Here is an 18,366-nt window from a genome sequence, read left to right as displayed (position 1 = left end):
GATAATGCTAGGCTTGGTAGACCAAGGGCCTGATTCAGTATAATGCAGATTTGGTTTCTTTATGTAGAGCCAGCTGTGAGTGTGTGTCATTTTGTTTCTGACTTGCCAATCTATGTGGATGTCACAGATCTCTTGTTTATTTCATCAATGCTACAGCCTGGGAATCTTGCCCACATTTAGATATGATTCCCACTGGAAGAAAATGTAAATGACAATTACTGAATGAATTTAACTAATTAGTCCAGAGGGAAAGTATGCAGATAAAAAGAATTTGACAGATGAATCATCCTGCAGTTTAGGGATGGGTTCTTTGGGTCACATTCCTAGGATAATGAAATTGGAAGGGACCATTTAGAGCATGGAATCCACCCTTTGCTCAGTTGATGAATCCACGTTTCTACATAATCCAAGTCTTAACTGGTGATTCTTTAGAATGTTACCTCTTTACTCAGTGGCATAACCATACAATTTCATAATTGCATCTCTTCAGTTGATCCCCAAAAATCCCCCATAATTCAGTGGCTGCTACTCAAAGTCAGCTTTTGTATTTCCTTGGCTCAACTACATGAAAGAACAACTTTTAAGAACATTTACATGATTGAAGCATCCATCTAGAGCAGTGTTTTTCCACCTTGGCAACTTTAAGATGCCTGGACTTCAACTTCCAGAATTCCCCAGCATTCACTGGGAGATGAAATCCATACATCTTAAAGTTGCTAAGGTTGAAAAACACTGATCTAGAGCTTTGAAGTAGTGGTGTCTTTAAAGCAGAGTGTCTTCCAAAGGCTTAGCATGGCTGCTTCAAAGACTTTCTTTAATTGCCTATATCTGTGAATGCAAACTATTTCACTTCACTAGTAATACCAATGAAGTATTGTTTCTGCAATCAGAGCAATGCCAAGGCTTCCAGAAGACATTGTCTATTGTAATGAGACTACTTCATTTTCACCAAGGTGCTTCATAAAGCGTTCCTTTCAAAAACTGTACTAAATAAAATTATGGTCTGTTCTTTGTATGATAAATGGTACATGCAGTGGAAACTGTATGCAAAGAAGGTGCCCAGGTGGGAACACCTAAAAGGTTTTTTTAGTTCCATGGAAATTAATAGTGTGACATTAGATGAGGCTTACTTGGATGAGTAAGTCTATTTAAAAAAAGGAATTCTAGCTTTAATTTGCAAATCCTTCCATATAATAATAGTTAGTATTTCTGTTAAAGCAGAAGTGAGACTCCTAAAGTACAGCTCCCTGTAGCTTCAGCAGCACAGCCAATTTTGAAAGATGCTGCTAAAGTTCTTCAATGTTTGAAAGGTCTTACAAGTTCAAATATTATTAGAATTTATAGAACCAGTTTACCACCTAGATGTGACAAGACACCGTAGGCTAGCTTTAAGAAGCATTGTGAGATCCTAATCCCTGATGTTTATTTTTATTTTTTTCAGTTCATAAAAAAAGAAACACAGAACATTGTTCACAGTTCTTTTTTGGTTTTTTGTTACTGAAGTTCACATTTTCCTGCTGATTTACATTTACTGAATTTTGGTTTTTTGTTACTGAACTTCACATTTTTAAACATCATTAATTCAAGGATTTAAATCAATGTTTCTCAACCTTAACAACTTTAAGATGTGTGGACTTCAACTCCCAGAATTCCCAAGCCAGCCAGCCAGTTGAAGTCCACATATCTTAAAGTTGTTAAGACTGAGAAACACTGATTTAAAGCCTAAATATAAGTATGTGCAATGTAGCATAAGGAGTATCTTTTTCTACATAGTGGATTAAACACTTGGCTGTTTGTATGTGTGAAAAGACTACATTTTGTGTATAATTAGCACCTCAGTTGCATTTGGCCTTCTCCTGCCAATGTGAAAATCTCATGTATCACAGATACATTGCTTTATATTGCACATACACACACACATGTTTAACCAAATTGCAACTAGGGCTAGATATTTATATTTTTAAAGCTTTTAAAGTATGCTATCAAATGCTGACAAATGCACCTTTTTTGGGTTTCTTGCACAACTACATTTAGCTTTTGTAAGCTCAAAATGTAAATTTTAAAGATGTAATTAAACAGAGAGATATATGTGTTTGAATTAGGAGTAACACACACAGACACACACATATGGATTAGCATGTAAACTGTTTATTATTAACATGCAATGAAATAACATAACTGAAGTTTAACCTCATGATTAATAATGTAATTTATTCAGACTGTATTTTTGTACAGAATAGTGCACACAAATATATTGTCCCTTTATGTCCTAAATAATGCCTAAAACGGTGCCTAGAAATTTTATTTCTTTCTGCCAGTAATGAAAAATGAAATCATGTTGTTGATGGGATTCGTTTCATTAATGTTTTTATACCTTATTCCAAAAAATATGCTACACTTAAAAAATGATACATCAAACTGTGGTGTATCTAGATCATGGAAGGACATGTAAAAGAACTTTTTTAAAATATTGAAACTTAATGGGGGTGTATTTTTCCTTTTATTTAATAATTATATTACCATTTCACATCTTTTGTAGCTTACATTAAGTTGTATGTTGAAAAATTAATCCAAATAATAAAAACCCTGTTAAATGAATGTAATGCACTTTTTGCCTTGTGTAAAAGTTGTAAGATGAATTTTACATCCTGAGTAATAAAACCATCCAGAATAATAAAATTGATTTCATGAAAATGGCTTGAAGATCATGCCAAATGATTTTTAGTTATATTCTGCTGGAGTGATTGTTTTTTGATCCTCTAAAGTTAAAAATGTACAAACTGCATTTAAAGACTGCCATCAGGAAAGCCAGAATGGCAGAAAGTAGTTACTTTTTGATTTCTATAATTGTATACTTGTTCAGTTTCTGTCATCAAAAGCCATATGCAAATACTAACTTATATATATGAAGACTGAAGTTCTTAAAAGCAGAGAGGAAGTTTTATACACTTTTTATTTTGATTCAGCTGGATGCAGCAGGAAGTCTCTGTGAAACCATGAACCTTGTCCTTTTCCATAATTTTAACTCTTGTGTGCAGACAAATTCCTACATGATTATCTGGCTCATTAGTAATTATGCATCCCTGGCCATTTCTGAGTGAAGTGGGGCAAGGGGGTCATTTGGCTTGAGCCTCATGCTTTGGCTCTTGCTTGAAAAATGTTGTATCTCACAATAGTTGTGTGCGTGAGAAAACGTATTTCGTTTTCTTTCATTGTCCATTTCTGATTTATTAGGGCTAAGGGACTCAAAAGCTGGAATTGGCCCAGACTTCTTTAGAGCTCTAAGAGGTCCCACAAGTCTCCTAGAACTGAATTCTGAGAGGTGTTTGTAATTATTATTTTAACTTATGACAGAATCAGCAAGTATCAATGTGGAAACACTTGATGCCATATTTTCAGCCTGTACCATTGTGAGCAATCAAAACCCTGAAAGTGTTTAGTGAATAGATACTTAGACTATCATTTACACACAGATATAGGCTATATTTGCCACTGACTGCTTGTCATGGAAGAATATTCAGGAATTGAAATGAAGGCATCATATAAATCAAGTATCAAATCTCATGGAATGTTTTATGAAACATACACAAAACCATTTTTCATATTTAAGTGCCATATGGCACTTGAATATGAAAATGGTTTTGCATATGTTTTCATAAAACTATTTTGACAGATACAGTATATGTTCTCTCTTTATTATTAGGTATGCTTCAGCCAAAATTGAACATTGCAAAATAAACATTATTTTGTTCCACTGTTCATTCTAATGCCCTGGTGCCATTAAATAGCTAAGTATTTTATGTTTGTATATTCCTGATGGAAATAAAATAATTATATTGTTCTTCACGAGAAAAAGGATGCATTAGTTTAGTGTTCGTTTTATTCAAAGGAAGTTTTTCTAAATAGCCTATGTTGTTCTCATAAATGATACCAAAGTGTTAAGTCAATGGGCTAGAAACAGGGAGACTGAGTTCTAGTCCTGCCTTAGGCATGAAAGCCAGCTGGGTGAACTTGGGCCAGTCACTCTCTCTCAGCCCAACCCGCCTCACAGGGTTGTTGTTGTGGGGAAAATAGGAGGAGGAAGGAGTATTAGGTATGTTCCTCACCTTGAGTTATTTATAAAAATAATAAGGGCAGGTTAGAAAATAAATAGATAGATAGATAGATAGATAGATAGTTGATAGATAGATAGATAGATAGATAGATAGATAGATAGATAGATAATTTCTCAAAGCAAAGAGTTCTATATTCCAAAGACACACTACTATGACTGAAAATAACTTTGATTCAACAGTTCATACACACCCAGTTGGTCTTTATTTTTTTAATATGTTTATATGCAGCCTTCTTCCAGGAAGTGTACATGGCGCTCCTCCAATTTTCCTTCAAAAACATGGAGGGAGGGGGGGCTGAGAGAAAGTGACTGTCCCAAAGTTGTATAATGATCTTGATCTTCTATCAAGTTCATCCCAGACCTGGTCTGCCACCTTACCCACAATACCATACCAACTCTTGGTGTGCAAAAGGAGCTTATTGCAAATATTTTTCCTGATTTGCCCAAACAGCTGCACTTAAACAGAAGCTGATGTTTCAAACAGCATTGACTGTTCTGTTTTATAGGAAAGAACAGCATGACCTCGGCCACATTCCATACTCTGGAGAATAACCATTCCCACAGCAGTATGACCCGAGAAAGATTTTCAGCTACAGCCAATAAACTGAAATCTACCCAGTACCAAGTCATTATATGGCTGCTGCTGCTGCTATTTGTCTGGCCTAGTATTCTCTATTCTGTCTAAATGGGTTGATCCAATATATTTTGCAGACTAAGGAAAAGGATAAGATAGTGAGTGATGACAAAATATTACATGCCTTCCAAGGAAATACCAGTGTTCCCTGGAACTCACTTTTTTGTTTTTCAATTGGCCTATTCTTTCTTTATGTAAATCCAAATTGGTAATTATCACTACATATTGTAGTAATTAAGTCTGCATATTAAATACATAGTGTCTGAAGATGCATGTCTTTGGTCTGTTGGAAATTTCTGACAATTTCATTGGATGACTTCTAGGACTCAATCTATCCTATTTAAAAAGTCCCGAAACTAGCTGCAAACTGATAACCAAGACAGAACAATATGACTTACATAATCAGTTTACAAATGTCTTTTATATTCTATCAACAGACACCTTTCACATCTATCCAGGTATGTCCTATGTGCCCTTAAAGGACATTTTGCATCATTGAATTATAGCAGTAACTTTTGTAGCAAATCCATCATCTACATGATAATATAAATTCATAAAGATATGAAGATAGTTATATACTGCAAGTAAGCATAAAAGTTAGTTTGTTGATATATTACAGGACATTGCACTATTAAACTAAATGATATGGCATAATATAATTATACTGTTTAATTATAATTATACCCAGAATTAAATACAAATTATTTGTATTACATACAAAATACTTATGTATCAAAAGATAATTAACCTATGTTTTAAAATGGACTTTGAGATATGTTATTATTACTGTTGCTGCTATTATTATTTCATAAAGTCATAGAACTAAAATTTGTTCTTTAGGCTATCATTGCTACAGGCAAGAATCCAAATTAAAACATCCTTGACAGATAGCTGTTCAACCTCTACTTAAACACATCTATTTAAGGAGAGTTCACCATCTCTCTGGATCATTGGTTCCAGTGTTAAACTCTTCCCATTAGGAATTTTTTTCTAGTCTTCATCTGGATCTGATTTCCAGTAACATAAATCCATTGTTCCATGTACTGCCACTTGGATGATCAAGAAAGTCTTGACTTTCTTCCTTTCAGGCATATGAAGAATGTATGGTATACCTTCTCATCTTCCCAAGGCTAAATTTTATCAGTTCTTTTCCCTCTTCAAAATATTTAGTTTCCAGTCCCTTGCTAACCCACATTGTCCTTTCTCTGAACCTGTTCTAGACTGTCTAAATCCTTCTTAAAATGTTATGCCCAGAAGCAGACACAAACATCAAAAGGAGAAACTGACTATGATTACTTTATGTGCCTTGAAAACTATCAGTTAACACAGTCTAAATTGAATCTGTTTTTCTTTCAACTACATAATGCTGCTGACATATGTTCAGTTTGTAATGAATTACCATTCTGATAACTTGTTCACAAATAGAATTGTCACACTAGATAACCTCATTCTGGGTCTGTGTATTCGTTCTCTATTTTATTGTATTATTTTCAGCCCATTTCTGTATCTTATCAATGTCATTTTGAACTTTATTTCTGTCTTCTAGGATATTAGCAATCTCATTCAATTGTTTGTCATTCCTCTTACCTCCTTTTCCAAAAATGTTGAAGAGCAGACGATCCAAGTTGAATCTTGTGGCAGTCCCTCAATAACTCACTCTAATTTGATGAAGAACCTTTGATGAGTAGATACATGATTTTCAGGCTAGTTGCACAGCAACCCACACACAACAAACTGTGACGGCTCCAATCCATAATGAATTAATTCAACCCAAAAGATCCATTGCCTTCTTAAAGGAATGTAGAGGCTCTTTTTAGCAAAAAAAATTCACCAGTACATAAGTTCTGGTCAGAATTCTATAGAGACCATTTCAATGCTTTGTCATCAACTGTTTGGAAGGCAAATTCAACCAAATTCCAGTGTCATGGGACATTATATCAAAGATTTTGGTGAAAACAAAATTATATCCACAGCATTTCCATAATCTACTAAGAAGTTAAAGGTAAAGGTAAAGGTTTCCCTTGACGTAAAGTCCAGTCGTGTCCGACTCTAGGGGGCGGTGCTCATCTCCGTTTCAAAGCCTTGGAGCCGGCGTTGTCATAGGACACTTCCGGGTCATGTGGCCAGCATGACTCACGGAACGCCGTTACCTTCCCGCCGAAGCGGTACCAATTAATCTACTCACATTTGCATGTTTTCGAACTGCTTGGTGTGCAGAAGCTGGGACGAGCAACGGGAGCTCACCCCGCCGCACGGTTTCGAACCGCCGACCTTCCGATCGACAGCTCAGCGGTTTAACCCGCAGCGCCACCGCGTCCCTAAGAAGTTACCTAATCAATAATAAGATTAATGATGTCCATGACAAAACCATGTTGCTTTCTGTTGGTTTCAAAATGGTTAAAGCCTGATCATTTTATTTATCATAATCCTTCTATCCCACCACCAATTTTCCAGAAAGTCTGAATTCAGTTTAATTATTGTTCACTCATACCTATTACATATGGGCCTGGTAAACTAACTGTCTGAAATGGGATTCTGACAGCTGCCGAGAATAAGACCGTTGCTTCCTATATTGCTTGTGGGTAGATAAATAAAAGTAGAAGACTAAGATTAGCTAATGAAGTGTCCTCAGCCAATGCTTTTTGTGGTTCTCTAATCAAAGTTTTCCAGTTGCTAATTACCTATCAATTGCATAGAAATCTTAAGATTCACACTTCTTTTTTCTATCATCTTATAATATTAATCATTCTGTGAAGCAAAGGAACAAAGGCTCCAGAGTTAAGCAGGCGAGGATAATATGTTGCCTCTTAAAAATAAGAATGACAAACACAGAAATATGGGGCTCTTTGTCAAACTCAGGTTACATAGTTGACCCTAAATTTGGAAAACAACAGTTGGGATGATGATGATGATGATGATGATGATGATGATAATGATGATGATAATGATAATGATCTAGCTAAAGGTAAAATCCTTATTGAGATCTCACTCTCTCTTTCCCTATTTTTCTTTTAGGAGAAGAGATGAGTTATATACAATTGAAACAAATCTTGCAATACCCATCTAATTTACTAAATAACAGTTGACTTTAATTCATTGTAATTTTTCAATTTCTGCCAGAATTCCAAAGAGGCATCTAAGAGATATTGGATTATCCAAACAAAGATAGGGTGGGATGAGGATATTCACTCCCCATCTGTAAAAATAAAGAGAAAGGAGACAGTAAGAGAAAATATTAGATTTTTTTTACTTTTACATTCATCAAAAACCACACATTTTATCATCCAAGAACATTTTTGTACTCCAAGTGCTTCAGTAAAAATTATTTATTTGTATGTAAATGTAAGATCTGACTATTTTCATGGTTCTGTTCACTTTATCTCAAAGAAGCATCCCATAATACCCTGCTGTTTTGCAGGCACTGAGGGAATATGAGAGCTCCCTATATTGTAAAACCATATTCTTGCAGGATTCCAGCACAGGAAATAAAGATATTTCCTGGGGGAGCTTTAAGTTTGTGTCAAGAAAGCAGAGTACAATGTAGACTTAGCATCACTTAATTGGGCATCATTACTGCAACCTATATTGCATAGTAAACACAAAGGGAAGGTTTACAAAGTTCAGAATATCTAACTTGGTCATGAACATACACCTTAGAAATAACTGTAGCAGCACATAACTGTTACTATTCTGCTGGAATACATTCCCCATCCCTCTCCTTCCATTTTATTTCCAAATGAAAAAGATGTCCTATTTCTTCCATTTGCTTAAAACTATATTCAAGAGTAATTTCACATTTTTATGGCTTCTATTTATCTATCTATCTATCTATCTATCTATCTATCTATCTATCTATCTATCTATCTATCTATCTTTCTCCCTCTGTGTACTCATATACGTAGAGTATTGCTCAACTAGCTTTCAAGACTGCAGCCTTTCCACTGAAGCTTACAATATAAAATATATAATTCAGTATTAACTAACATTAATTCAAAAGTTTAATTTAATGTTTAATTCAGAAGTTTAGAAAGCATATATAATGCATTTTCAAAAAATCAATTAAAAACATAAAAAACAAGTTGTTTAACAACAGAAGGATTCATATATCTTGTGGGAAAGGACCTCTATAGGGCAAGGGCCACCCCTCAGATGACCCTAGATGATCTCTAGCACTTGCTAAACTTACTTACCTTACAAAATGCATGAAATGTTAAGATGAGAAACATTTACTCAATGCTTCATTAATATACAGGCACACTCTAATTATTTTGATCTTCTATCAAATTCACCACACATACATTCAGGCAACATAAATATGTTAAGCATCTGTAAATTCAGATGCAGAGTATAATTAATCCTAAGTAACACTGCTTAAGCCTGCAGTCTTATACTGTCTTATTAAATCTGTCAAACAAATCTGAGGGGATGGAGAGTAAATGCCTTTTTGAGGGAAGGTGAAATCCCACCAGACTGTAAAAAGACATGTCTATAGACTGTTTGCGATATAGGCTGTTTGCAATATGCAGTACAGAAGAAGAAGGAGGAGAAGGAGAAGGAAAAGGAGACTACTTAACAAAGTATCATACAATATCCTTAATTTCACAATGCATGAACATGTATGAACAAAAAACAATGCTTAGGATCATCCAAGGCATATTAGATCCCTACAAGGAAAAAGAGATGCCAAACCACATAGACAATCTGTCCCAAACTTGGTCCTTTATGTCTTCCAACAGTGCATTCATCAATACTGGAACTGGGTCTATCCACTTTGCTGTTGGTTATCCTCTTCTTCTCTTTTCTTCCACCTTTCCCATCCTTCACTAGAGAGTTAAATCTTTGTATAATGTGTCCAAGCATGATAATTTGAGCCTGGTTATTTGTGCCTCCAGTGAGAACTCTGGGTGGATTTGTCTTCTCCAACATCAAAGTTCAAAAGCATCAATACTTTTTCTATCCTGCTTCTTCAAAGTCCAATTTTCACTTCCATGGAGTGTCAGTCTTGTCCTGGCTCCTGATAATGCAAAGTTCTGGTTTACATGGAAACCAATGTATTACAGTTCTTACTGTAAATGACTTCGTAGTGCAGTTAGTTGCATTGTAAAATGAAATGTCTGTTATTAACTAACAATGTGCTGTGATTTCTGCAGGAGAATTGCTTGATCCTAGTTATAAGTTTGGAAGTCATACAAATATATAACAAATAAAATGCTTTATTAACTTCCTTTAGTTTGTTGTATTTGTTTTTGCTTCTGGTTTTCTTCTGAACAATTTATGCTTTGGATTGCACTCATATTTAGTATATTTTAATACTACATACTGTACATATCCAACATGTGTAGGATTTATTTCTGTAGATACAGCATAGCTGCTACAATTTTATTTATTGCTATTTTATTACAAAGGAATCTGCAGGTACAGCAGGAAATCAATTTCTGTTTTGAGAAATGTTAACTCTTACTACTTTTAAACAAAACTTTTAAATTTCAAAAAAATATTTTAACATTTCTTAAAATTCAGTACTGTGTGCTTTATAAATGCTTTGATAAAGGAAACATTTTGACACATAATTTTTGAGAATATTTATTTATCATATTTTTATCATATCATAATATGCTCTAAATAGGAACAATTACTTTACAGAACATACTCCAGGAACAGTGGAAGCAATTCTTTCAGGAAAGTGTTTGTGGAGTGAATTTAACTATAAACAGACATGAGTCAGAGACATACATATATATGTAGATATACTGTAGATATTACTCATGAGTGACACACATATGAAACACACATAGTACATATAGTCGTGCTTAAAAGTTTGTGGACCTTTTTGAATTTTCAATATTTCTGCATAAATATGACCTAAAACATGATCTGTCCTCCACACATCCCAAAACTACTGTAGATAAGAAAGAACTCAATTAAACAAATGAGTTGAAAACATTATAATTGTTCAATTTATTGATGAAATTGTTCTAAAGCTGCGTACAAAGAATAAAGGCTATTACTGGAATTGTGAATCTCTGTCCATATCAGAAATAGTCCTAGCAAATTTGACATCACTTGTGGAATATTAGTGTATTGTACATTACTTTTTTGCTCAATCTGCCTTTCTAGCTTTATCTGCATGAATAGTCAAAGTGTACAAATAATGGCAACAAAAATTATCAAAGGCTAAAGCATCGAAGGCTTACAGCAGTAAAACTGTAAAATTTTGATCACTAAATAACAGCAGTAGGATTCAGAAAACAGCATTTTACTACGGTCTAGCCATTTGCAGTCTAAATATGGTGGCCTTGATCAATGGCTTCTAGATTTGAATGCCATGTGCTGCCTCTAGAATCAGAAGCAGCCATGTACAAATGTTCTCATTTTCATGTTCTGCTTGTGAAATCAGAACTATAGCTCTTCAGCCATAGTGTCATACAGATCTGGTCCAGAAAGGGATTTGGTCAGATCCACCAACAATTTTCTAAAAAGTTTCACTTATCTACATTATAAGACATATTTCCACTTACATCGGACCAACCCTCCTTCATTCTTCTTCTTCTTCTTCTTCTTCTTCTTCTTCTTCTTCTTCTTCTTCTTCTTCTTCTTCTTCTTCTTCTTCTTCTTCTTCTTCTTCTTCTTCTTCTGCTTCTTTTTTGCGTAGTTACCTGTTGTGAATATTCTTTTATTTTTTATGATTTGGAATATAAACTATAACACTGAAAATATTATATATTCATATGTAAATTATTTACCTGTAGATGAAAATTCCTAAATATTTTTTAGCAAAGAGCTAAAACTTATTTGGGAGCTTGCTAGATACAATGTTGTTATAGAGAGGTGCACAAAAGCGAAAGAAGAGTGGTGTTCCCTTTTATTGGGTTGCATGTTGATTTTATTATATATTAATTTACTCATTCATATCTCACTTTGATTTTGATAAATCTTATAAAGCTCCTTGTACTTGAAGCAACATAATTAATAAATGACATTGGTCTGTTATTATCTTGTATTTTAGTAATTTAGCGATCTAGAATTTTAGTATGTTGGTATTTTATTTATCCGGTGATTTACCAATCTAGTTACAAATTACATTATATATCTATATCTATATATACATATATCTGGGTATTTTAATATTTTAGTATTTTAGTGTTTGTATTTTTCTTTGAGATTTGAAACTTTTGTTATATATGCACAACATTCTAATCAGTGACTCTAATAAAGGACTTCATCTTTGATATTTAAATGTGAATCAGCCTCAGATGAGTGTACACAGTAATATAAACATTATAAGATAGAATCAAATTAAGAATGACAGCATAAAATGAGTAAGAAAAAAACTAATGTAAACTATATAACTGATACTATTCTGTTATAAAATTAGTAATTTGAAACCATCATATTAATTCCTGTTGTTATAAAGTTTTGTACACAATATTCAACTATACAGCAATGAATACAAGCTAACTAAAACTGCAGTTTACAGGAAATGCAGATTGAACTAGGGTTCTGTAATACATTTTTAATGCTTCACAAGGCAAGTGAAGAACTCCTCCAGACTTAATACAGGAATAAATGGTGGAAGTTTCACTTAGATGTCCTACATCAAATCAAGATGCAGCTATCTGAAACACTCCACACATTTATTTATACACATAATACTTTTATAACCTCACCTTTCTGGCACTGATCAGACCTGGACTGCTTCATCATGTAACCTCATACCAGGTTTGGGGATTTATTCATGTATTTATTAGTCAAATTTATATCCTGCCATAATCACCAATAGACTCTTGGTGGCTAACAAAAAGATAAAAAGATAAGTATCAATAATAAAAGACACCCAACCCTCCTCTGGAAAAGTATTGTCCTTTACTGTTTCTGGGAGACAGAAAGCATTGGAACCAATCAAACTTCAGACTTAAGGAAAACTTACACAAGCTTCTGTTGGTATATTCTTGAAACAGGATGTTAGAAACATCTCCTTGTGAAATATTGAAGATCTTATTAATAGACATTGGATGTTTAAAGTATTCTTTTTACAATACCTTTCCTGACAATTCTGTGTGATCAGATATTCAGATCTCCTTCACAGAGATTTTTATAAGAGGCACTCCAGGGAACACCTGTTTCACCAAACATTTCAGGCACATTCATTCAGTATATGCTATCCCAACAGTAAATATTATACTCCTCTGCAGAATGGATAAATGTCTCAGCGAGTTGTGAAAAAATCAATACAAGTAGCTTGCTGTACAAGCCTGGCTGCTTTGGTTTACAGGGAAAAACTGGTCTTTAAGAGGGCACCTTTCTCCCTATGAGACTGTGTCTACTGTATGCTTCACTCTATACCTCTAAGATGCTTGCTAGTCAAATCCATCTTAGGCTGCAGTCCTATGCAGAACATAAGTCCCACTGAATGGAGTTTACCGTTAGGTAGATACAGTATGTATCTAACTGGCTTCTAAAAGGTTTATCTTCTGTTAGAGAGCAATCTTTAAAAGAACTATGGATGTTTCTAACATAACAATGCTTCTCAGCCATTGTAATCCTAATTCCAAAAGAGTAGCAGGTAAGTTTTGTCCATTGAAAACAACAAAGCCTTTTGGCAATTTTCTATTATTAGCAGAAAACAAAACATCTCACTTAAGAAATAAATTCCATGAAAATGTATAATTAAACATATATAATTGTTGTAAAATAACGTGAAAATAGTGTGCCAAAGGGAAATAGCATCCACAGGAGCTTGCTGCTTTCATCAGAATGACAGTGTTGTGGCATCACACCGTATGCTCTGACCTTTCTGCATAAGCATCTGATGTCCTAATGCATATATATAGTAAAAGGGTTGGGATTTACTTCATGACACCACAATACTGCTTTCCTCATTCTAATCCTATGGATGATGCTGTATGTAGAATATTTTTTGGATTGGAAGTGGCATGCCAGGAGCTAAACAGGGAAAATAAGTAGACTGGATCATGACTGAAAAAATTAATTGGATTTAAATAAAGTAAGTGTAATCAATAGATTATTCCCTGTGGTATGAACAATTTTCTTCTTCTATCACATTAACAACAGCAAGTGTTCTGGATGCTACATTCTATCCTTTTAAGAAGCTGCAAGGGTTTTTCCCTGACATGTGGGTTAAACCATTTGAATAGGGAACTATTCACCTGGGGGGATTTTATGCACCTAGGGGGAAGGGACCTTTGTTTTTAACTATGTCTTACAGATTGTTGTGAGCCTCCTAGAGTCACTGTATGAGATAGGCAGCCATATAAGCCCTGTAAATAAATAAATAAAGGCAAAATAGCCTTCATAAGTATAGTCAGCAAACAGTCTTGGCACCCAAAACTACCAAAAACTACCATATGGTTGTTTATGCTTATATTCTATGCTTCTGATGAAGAAGGTTGTGTTCTATGAAATCTAATGTAACAATCAATATGTTTGCTTTAGGATGTTCACATATTAAAAATCAAGAAAACAGTTCCAAGAATCATACAAAATAATATTTAAAACAGTCCACATGAGAGTTCAGTACTATTTCACACACTGTTTAATATGATCTCTAGTCTTGGAGTTAGGTGGATGGATTTGCAAGAGGAAGGACTTGAATTCAGCAAAATTTTCTCTATCTCTGTTCCATGTATGCATACAGCATCATCTGATATTCAGTATTCTTCTCTGACTAATGCTGAATGAAATTCTCTGTTTCTGAAACATTTTGGGAAGAACACTCCAACTTTGGACCAATGTCTCTCTGCAGATGGACAGAAGAACTTAGGAAGTGTACAGTCAGCTATCTATCCTGCATTGTTAACTGCAATAAAATGTAACTTAGATGAAATGTGAAAGAATGTTGTATTTTTAAAATATATTTAAGGCACTATGTCAGTAAATATTCATTTAGTGGCATTAGTTAGGGTTTGAAATAAAAAAAAAAAGCATTTTGGTTCTTCTCTGTTCTTTAAAAAAAATAATTTGTCTTCTGGATGTTAAGCAATAAATCAGGATCCATTTTCATTTGGTCAGTGTTCCCTGAAAACAGAAGAGATACACTGAATCACTAATAAATAATTCACTTGAGGCTTTTGGAAGGAGCCAGTTGCTAAATGCTGCAGGCTTTCTGTTCAGCTATTCACCTTGTCTTGCTTCAGGTCAGAGAGAGCAGAGAAAACAGATCAAAACCGGCAATCCAATTAGGACTAGTGGGGCCTCCCTTTTTCTTCATTTTAGGTAGCTCATCACATTAAATTATTCATACCATGCCAAGTCATATTAAAGTTCAGAGATCTCTCAGTTTGACTGCAGACTACTGCAGCCATTTGCAGAGGGTAATTCTCACCGCTAGAGAAACATTTGGCAAAATGGGCTTCTGCAGTCCTGTGTTAACTCAGCAGCCCCATATCAAAGAATATAAATGAGACAATAATGCAGGCAGAGATCAAGTGACTGGCTGATAGGTATTTGTATAGGACAGGCAGGGCTAGTACAACAGGGAGAATATTAGTAGACCCTTTTTCCTTCCTTTGGATTTGGAAAATATAGTATGGATAGCTCATATTTTGTACTTGGATCAAGTAATTCTCCTATGCCAATCAATTGGGACTTTGGAGAAGATTCTTTGTACCTGAGCAATCTTGTTTGGGAGACTTAAGAGGGGGAAAAAAAAACATTAATGCAGATTTTTCCTGACTGGGCCTGCAATTCAAGCCCTGGGAGATTTGGAACCAGTAAAGGATCGTTACCTTGTCGTGGTGCTGGAGATTGAGCACCTGAATGACTCCATGAGCTAAACCGTGAAGGGCCACCCAAGACGGAAAGGTCATGACAGAGAGGTCAGACTAAATGCGATCCCTGGGGAAGGTAATGGCAACCCACCCCAGTATTCTTGCTATGAAAACTAAATGGATCAGTACAACCAGAGATATGTCGGTATACCATCGGAAGATGAGACCCCCAGGTCGGAAGATGGTCAAAATGCTACTGGGGAGGAACAGAGGATGAGCTCAACTAGCCCCAGACATGATGACGCAGCTAGCTCAAAGCCGAAAGGATGGTTATCGGCCGACAGTGCTGGTGGTGAACGGCGAATCCGATGTTCTAAGGATCAACACGCCATTGGAACCTGGAATGTAAGATCTATGAGCCAGGGCAAACTGGATGTGGTTATTGGTGAGATGTCAAGATTAAAGATAGACATTTTGGGCATCAGCGAACTGAAATGGACTGGAATGGGCCACTTCACATCAAATGACCACCAGATCTACTACTGTGGACAAGAGGACCACAGAAGAAATGGAGTAGCCTTCATAATTAATAGTAAAGTGGCTAAAGCAGTGCTTGGATACAATCCAAAAAATGATAGAATGATCTCAATTCGAATTCAGGGCAAGCCATCTAACAGCCCAGTATTCCAAATATATGCCCCAACCACAGATGCTGAGGAAGCTGAAGTAGAGCAGTTCTATGAGGATCTGCAGCACCTACTGGACAACACACCTAAAAGAGATGTTATTTTCATCATGGGAGACTGGAATGCTAAGGTGGGCAGTCAAATGACACCTGGAATTACAGGTAAGCATGGCCTGGGAGAACAAAATGAAGCAGGACATAGGCTGATAGAATTTTGGCAAAACAATTCACTCTGCATAACAAACACTCTCTTCCAGCAACCTAAGAGACGGCTTTATACATGGACTTCCCCAGATGGACAACACTGAAATCAGATTGACTACATCCTTTGCAGCCAAAGGTGGCGGTCATCTATACAGTCGGTAAAAACAAGACCTGGAGCTGACTGTAGTTCTGATCATGAACTTCTTCTTGCACAATTTAGGATCGGACTAAAGAGATTAGGGAAGACCCACAGATCAGCTAGATATGAGCTCACTAATATCCCTCAGGAATATGCAGTGGAGGTGAAGAATCGATTTACGGGACTGGACTTAGTAGATAGGGTCCTGGAAGAACTCTAGACAGAAGTTCGCAACATTGTTCAGGAGGTGGCAACAAACTACATCCCAAAGAAAGAGAAAACCAAGAAGGCAAAATGGCTGTCTGCTGAGACACTAGAAGTAGCCCAAGAAAGAAGGAAAGCAAAAGGCAACAGCGATAGGGGGAGATATGCCCAATTAAATGCAAAATTCCAGAGGTTAGCCAGAAGAGATAAGGAATTATTTTTAAACAAGCAATGCACGGAAGTGGAAGAAGACAATAGAATAGGAAGGACAAGAGACCTCTTCCAGAAAATTAGAAACATAGGAGGTAAATTCCAGGCAAAAATGGGTATGATCAAGAACAAAGATGGCAAGGACCTAACAGAAGAAGATGAGATCAAGAAACGGTGGCAAGAATATACAGAAGACCTGTATAGGAAGGATAACAATATTGGGGATAGCTTTGATGGTGTGGTCAGTGAGCTAGAGCCAGACATCCTGAAGAGTGAGGTTGAATGGGCCTTAAGAAGCATTGCTAATAACAAGGCAGCAGGAGATGATGGCATCCCAGCTGAACTGTTCAAAATCTTGCAAGATGATGCTGTCTAGGTAATGCATGCTATATGCCAGCAAATTTGGAAAACACAAGAATGGCCATCAGATTGGAAAAAATCAACTTATATCCCCATGCCCTAAAAGGGGAACACTAAGGAATGTTCAAACTATCGAACAGTGGCACTCATTTCACATGCCAGTAAGGTAATGCTTAAGATCCTGCAAGGTAGACTTCAGCAATTCATGGAGCAAGAATTGCCAGATGTACAAGCTGGGTTTAGAAAAGGCAGAGGAACTAGGGACCAAATTGCCAATATCCACTGGATAATGGAAAAAGCCAGGGAGTTTCAGAAAAACATCTATTTCTGTTTTATTGACTATTCTAAAGCCTTTGACTGTGTGGACCATAACAAATTCTGCCAAGTTCTTAGCGGTATGGGGATACCAAGTCATCTTGTATGCCTCCTGAAGAATCTGTATAATGACCAAGTAGCAACAGTAAGAACAGATCATGGAACAATGGACTGGTTTAAGATTGGGAAAGGGGTATGGCAAGGCTGTATACTCTCACCCTACCTATTCAACTTGTACACAGAACACATCATGCGACAAGCTGGGCTTGAGGAATCCAAGGCTGGAGTTAAAATCTCTGGAAGAAACATTAACAATCTCAGATATGCAGATGATACCACTTTGATGGCTGAAAGTGAAGAGGAACTGAGGAGCCTTATGATCAAGGTGAAGGAAGAAAGTGCAAAAGGTGGCTTGCAGCTGAACCTCAGAAAAACCAAGATTATGGCAACCAGCCTGATTGATAACTGGCAAATAGAGGGAAGAAATGTAGAAGCAGTGAACGACTTTGTATTTCTAGATGCGAACATTACTGCAGATGCTGACTGCAGTCAGGAAATCAGAAGATGCTTAATCCTTGGGAGAAGAGCAATAACCAATCTCGATAAAATAGTTAAGAGCAGAGACCTCACACTGACAACAAAGGTCTGCATAGTTAAAGCAATGGTGTTCCCCGTAGTAACATATGGCTGCGAGAGCTGGACCATAAGGAAGGCTGAGAGAAGGAAGATCGATGCTTTTGAACTGTGGTGTTGGAGGAAAATTCTGAGAGTGCC

This window comes from Candoia aspera, chromosome 5 (genome assembly GCF_035149785.1).
Source record: "Candoia aspera isolate rCanAsp1 chromosome 5, rCanAsp1.hap2, whole genome shotgun sequence".
NCBI classification, from domain to species: Eukaryota; Metazoa; Chordata; class Lepidosauria; order Squamata; family Boidae; genus Candoia; species Candoia aspera.
Note: the sequence above shows the minus strand (reverse complement) of the source record.